The sequence below is a fragment of the Vigna radiata genome, chromosome 11 (genome assembly GCF_000741045.1).
Source record: "Vigna radiata var. radiata cultivar VC1973A chromosome 11, Vradiata_ver6, whole genome shotgun sequence".
Taxonomy (NCBI): Eukaryota; Viridiplantae; Streptophyta; class Magnoliopsida; order Fabales; family Fabaceae; genus Vigna; species Vigna radiata.
In genome coordinates this window covers 18993270-18999481 of record NC_028361.1, presented here as the reverse complement: position 1 = coordinate 18999481, position 6212 = coordinate 18993270, and the positions used below count along the sequence as shown (strand labels likewise).

At 36.7% G+C, this 6212-nt stretch overlaps 1 pseudogene; it reads right to left on the bottom strand.

The window, feature by feature from the left end:
• Positions 1 to 3495: 3495 nt before the first annotated feature.
• On the bottom strand, positions 3496 to 4838 carry LOC106776868 (annotated as a pseudogene).
• Positions 4839 to 6212: the final 1374 nt, after the last annotated feature.

Here is a 6212-nt window from a genome sequence, read left to right as displayed (position 1 = left end):
CTAAAATCCTCCTAAAAAATAGAATATGAATATATTTTTATTTAACAGTTTTGATTCTTTCAACCAAATGCTGTTTGAGTCACAAAATTCCAATAGCAATTATGCAAGTTCGACGATAGAGAAAATGTTTTTACATACTATACCTATAGGTCAAATATCCAAGAAAGAAAGGAGATAAAGTCTCAAGTCCAAGATGTGCTAGATAAGAATTGGATTCAAAAGAGTCTAAATCCTATTGTTTTGCCTCTGTTGTTGGTGTCCAAAAAGGAAGGCAAATGACACATGTATATCAATAACATCACAATAAAGTAGAGACATCTAATCCCTAGACTTGATGACATATTGGATGAATTACATGAGTCACACATATTCTTCAAAATTGATCTTAAGAATGATTATCACCAAACTAGAATAAAAAAGGTGATGAGTAGAAAACCGCTTTTAAGACTAAGTTTGGGTTATATGAATGGTTAGTAATGTCTTTTGATCTTACTAATGCCCCTAGTACTTTCATGATACTTATGAATCATGTTTTAAGGGATTGCATTGGGTAATTTGTTGTAGTTTATTTTGATGATATCTTAATGTATAGTCAAAGTTTGCAAGAACATGAAATCACCTTAGGGTTGTCTTTCATTCTTAGGATCAACCAATTGTTTGCAAACTTTGGAAAACGAAATTTTTGTATAGATAATGTCATTTTTCTTGCTTTTGTTGTCAATAAACAAGGGGTTCATGTGAACCCTGAGAAAATAAAAGTCATCCAAGAATGACCAACCCTAAAGAATTAGGAGAAGTTAGGAGCTTCCATGGATTACCAAGCTTTTATAGAAGATTTGTTCCCAACTTCTCTGGTCTTGCTTCACCACTTAATGAACTAGTGAAGACGGATGTTACATTCCATTAGGGAGAAAAACAACAAAAGTCCTTTGATCTCCTCAAGGAGAAACTTACCTAAGCACCCATTCTAGCTTTACCAAATTTTGTAGAAACCTTTGAACTAGAATGTGATACTTCGGGTTTGGAAATATGTGCAGTTTTATTGCAAGAAGAGCACCTAATATCTTACTTCAGTGAAAAACTTCGTGGTGTAGCTTATAATTATCCTATCTATGATAAAGAGTTGTATGCTCTTGTGAGGGCTCTTCAAAATTAGGAGCATTACCTTTCCAAGGAATTTGTCATTCATAGTGACCATGAGTCACTTAAGTATTTAAACGGTCAACACAAGTTGGAAAAGAGACATGCCTAGTGGTTAGAGTTCTTAGAACAATTTTCCTATGTTATTAAGTACAAGAAAGGCAAATCCAATGTAGTGCCTGATGCTTTATCAAGAAGAAGCTCAAATTCTTGGATTTAATAACATTCCTGAATTATGTTCTCAAGATCTTGAGTTCTCTACCACTTATGAGGAATATTTAATTAAGTCTCAAGGAGGATTCTATGTGAAGGATGGATATCTTCTTAAAGAAGGAAAATTTTGCATACCCCAAAGTTCACATAGAAACTCCTAGTGAAAGAAAAGCATGAGGGAGGGTTAATGGGACAATTTGGGGTAGATAAGACCTTAAGCATGCTAAAAGAAAATTTCCTTTGGCCCTATACGAGGAATGATGTCCAAAGACATTTCTTTAGATGCATTAATTGTTTAGAACCCAAATTTAAAGTAATGCCTCATGGACTTTATTCTCCCTTATTGCTTCAACCCTTTGGGAGGAAATTAGCATGGACTTTGGCCTAGGACTTCCAAGAACTTCTAGGGGTTTTGATTTTATTTTTGTGGCAGTGGATTTTAAAAAAAATGCCTCGTTTTATACCATGTCACAAAGTAGATGATGCAAGCAATATTGCTAAATTATTCTTTGGAGATGTGGTTAAACTTCATTGTTTACCTAGCACAATTGTTTCGGATAAATACTAAATGCCTTAGTCACTTTTGGAGGATCTTATGGTCTAGATTAGGAACTAAACTTTCTTTTTCCACTACTTGTCATCCACAAATAGATGGTCAAACTGAAGTAGTAAATAGATTTTTATCTACTTTATTGAGAGTTATCTTGAGGGGTAACCATAATCTTGGGATGAGTACCTTTCCCATATAGAGTTTTCTTACAATAGGGTAGTTCATAGAACTACTAAGATATCTCTTTTTGAGGTTGTATATGGTTTTAATCCACTCACACCTTTGGGTTTGATACCTCTTTCTACTTCTTTTGATTTTGTTCATAAAGAAGGGGTATCCAAATCTAAATTCATAAAAGATCTACATGAGAGAATTAAAACTCAAATTCAGCACTAAACTGAGAGATATACCAAATATAAAAATAAGGAAAGCAAAGAGATGATCTTCAAGGAAGGAGATTTAGTTTGGCTTCATCTTCGAAAAGATAGATTTCCAACTCAAAGGAAGTCCAAACTAAATCTTAGAGGAGATGGTCCTTTCTAGATTCTTAAGAAAGTCAATGACAATGCATATCAATTGGACCTTCCTAAGTATTATAGAGTTCATACCATTTTTCATGTTGTTATCCTTCACCATTTTGCAGGTGATGATGATAGTGAGGATGAATATTCAGATTTGAGGATAAATCCTTTTTAAGAAGGATGGGATGGTGACTTGGGCCCAAGCGCAAACTCCAATCAAGGCCCAATTACTAGAAGCATGGCAAGAAAGCTTTAAGAAGAACTTGAAGACCCATCCAAGGATTCCAAGGTTTTATTCCTCAAGTTCAATTGGGAGCAAGTGTATGTTGTGCTATTTTTGACTTTTGCATTGAAAACACATCTTGATTACGTGTCATTTGATCTGTGAATGATGGTTGATGATCAACAAGGCCTCATTCTTGTGCAATGGTTTTAAATCACCTATAAATTCAACACTCCACCCCTTTTGTAAATCACTTTTGAATACATGATATGTTATGCTATTGAGATCACTCCAACACCTTCTTACTCTTAAGTCACTCTAAAAATGAATTATTTTCCTTCCCCTCCAGCTCCCTTCCCTAGTTGGTAGGTCTTCTAAGCTAGAATCCACCACACACACACACACACACCATTCTTCAACCTTCAAACACCATTAACCTTCATTTCCCCTGCACTATTGAATTTTTTTTTGTGACCATGTTGTTTAGCTCCCTACAGTGCTCGAGATGGACTGCCCAGGCACTCCTACAGCAAGTTCCTAACTCTTCTGTTTGGCTCACAAAAATTTCAATTTGGTGGCATTCCAGCTTTGATAGCCTATAACTATGATACCACTTGATGAAGAACTTGAATTTTCATTTGAATCGAACACGTGATGATTAATGCAACGGAAGATGAAAACAAAGTAGGTTAAATATATGTTTTGGTCCTCATATTTGTGCCCAATTCCCAACTGGGTCCTCATGTTTTTTTTTTGTCCCAATTGCATCCAAATATTTGTTAATTTGAGACAATAAAGCCCTCTCCGTTAACTTCCCACTAACGCCGTCTAACTATGCTGAGCTGTAAATATTTTTATATTCATGGCATTATGTATTAAGTTTAATGGGTATTTTTTTGTATAATAAAAATTCCACGTGGAAAACTAAATTCCTCCAAAGTTGTTAGCCCTAAGCCCTTATGTTCCAACTTCAGCCTCAACCTCACCATCAAAAAGGAAGTGTGATTGGTAAAGAAGATTATTGGTGGGATCCAAATCATCCCAAACAGGGCTACCAGGTCCCCAAGCTGCAGAAATAGCATTGAACCATGCAGACATTTCTCCCCAAACAAGTTCCTGAGAAACCCCGTCACCTCCTTCTGCAAAAGCAACAGCAGACATTCAACTTGTTCGTTTTTGTCCTTGTTGAGGAACATTTCGGGGAAATCGAGTCTGGCATTTTCTCCTCGGAGTTTGAAGGCTTCGCGGTCGTAGGCCATGGCGGCATCCTCGGTCGTGCCAAATGTGCCCAACCAAAGACGCGTTCTGTTTCGAGGAAGACGAATTACAGCGACCCATTTTCCCCAATGGCGTTGCCTCACTCCTCTGTAGAGCTTGGTGGTGTTTATGGGTCGCGTTGGAGGCCTAAACAATGGCCTTCCATCTGGCCCCAAGTGGGTGAACATTCCTCTGTGGCTTAGATTCAGAGTGTCTCTCCAATGCCGAAGAAGTTGTTGTGGATGCTGTTGATGATGGTGGTGGTGAGGAAGAGAAGAATCTTGGGCCATGTTTGGTGGAAAGGGAAGGTTTTGTTGTCGGGAGCCTAATGATATAATCTGTTGGGGGTTTTGGAAAGAGGGGTGAGGGAAGGGTGAATTTGTGGCTCCAAATTGGTGCGGGAATTGCATTGGGTTGAGGCTGAAGTTAATACATAATGCCACCAATATAAATATATTTACAGCTCAACACAGTTAGAAGACGTCAGTGGGAAGTTAACAGAGAGGATTTTATTGTCTCAAATTAACAAATATTTAAATACAATTGGAACAAAAAAAAGAAACATGAGGACCCAATTAAAAATTGAGTACAAATATGAGGACCAAAACATATATTTAACCAACAAAGTAAGTGTTGATGTATAATAAGTGAAATGAGTTCAATGGTGGTGTAATTCCGGGAAAGGCATAACCTATCTAGGGGAAGTGGGCTAGAGAGAAAGTTGTTATGCTCTCTAGAATGTCTTCACTGAGCGCCTTTGGATGTTGTTGAGAGCAAGAGCTCGCTAGGCGCCAAGATAAACTCGTTTGGCGAGCTTTGGCTGACTCATTTCCTTTGTTCCAAATATAATCGTTCATTCTCTATAACATCCTCCCATCCTGATTCAACCTTCTTACCCATACTCACAGTAAAATGTTTATTTGTTAAACCCAAATCATCTGTACATATCAACAAAAGATCAAATCAAATCATAATATATAAATAAATATAAATTTTATAAAATTCAATTAAAATTAAGAAAATTATTATTTTTAAGATTTCTCAAATACAAAATTGTATTTGTTCACCCAGATTAGAGACTTGATGTCATGAAATTAAACAAAAGTATATGACTATATATACAGTACACTTTACCTAATTATGCAGTTTCTTCGTGAAAGTTGCTAATTCTTTATTTTGTTTGAAAAGCAGGTAGACAATATATTTTACTATCCCTCTAGCCCACGTGGTTATAATTAAAAAAAAAGGTTTAAACCATTTAGTAGTCCCTAATTATGTAAGGTTTTCCCACTTCGATCCCTGCTCTTTTAAAATTTCCAATTGAGTCCTTAATAGTACTAATTTGATTTAATTGAGCCTCTACCGTTAAATTTAGCTTAACGGAGTTAAATGTTTGCATAGATAAGAAGTTGACGTGGCAAGGTTTAAATACGTGTCATAATGAGAATTGAAACCTGACATCTTTAGCATTGAATGATGAGAAATATCCATTTGAATCCAACAATTTTCCAGAAATAAAAACGCTTTTCTAACATCGTCCTAGATTTCCTCATCTCTCATGCCAAACCCAATCAATCGCCGAACCACTCTCACCGTCCAAAGAAGAGGAAGAAATCCCCCGCCAAGCCCCAACCCCACCAAGACCACTCCCACGCGTGAAGAAAGAGGGTAGATGGCATGAAGAATTCCTGCAAGAAAAGTTTATATGTTGGCTTGGAAGGGTTTAGAAGAAAGAAGAGAGTTAAAGAATTTGAAAACTGAGCAATGATGAGAACCCCATGCGAAGTCAAGCATTATATTTGTTTATTGCAGTGTGCGTGGAGCTAAGGAAAGCTGCATTGTGCTTCTTCTGTAGCTTGTCGGTGATGATAACAACTAATCAAAATGCAAACCCTAACTTCTGTTCTTTTCAGTTGTTTTAGGAATAACACCTTGCAGGCATACGAAGCAGACAGGTCCTTCTCAACTAGAAAAAAATGCTTCTTTTCCTAACCATTTTAATAGATAGAAATTTTACTAATTCAGAAAAATTTGTCTGAAGTGATTGAACCAGAATTTGTACTATTTCAGTTTCTTAAGCAGAGGCTATAGGATCCAAAGTGGGTATGTTTTGTCCAAGATGTCTTCTTGAAGAAGCAAATTCAGATTCAATTACCCAAATAAATTGGGTATTCAATTACCCACTTGCAATGAAACAGATCCAGCGAAGAAGAAGGCCGCTACTGTTATTGTCGTGGATTCTCGCCTCTCGCCAACCATCAAAACTTCCCTGCAACTCCATATCATTGGTCCGCGACTAAGAAAGTTT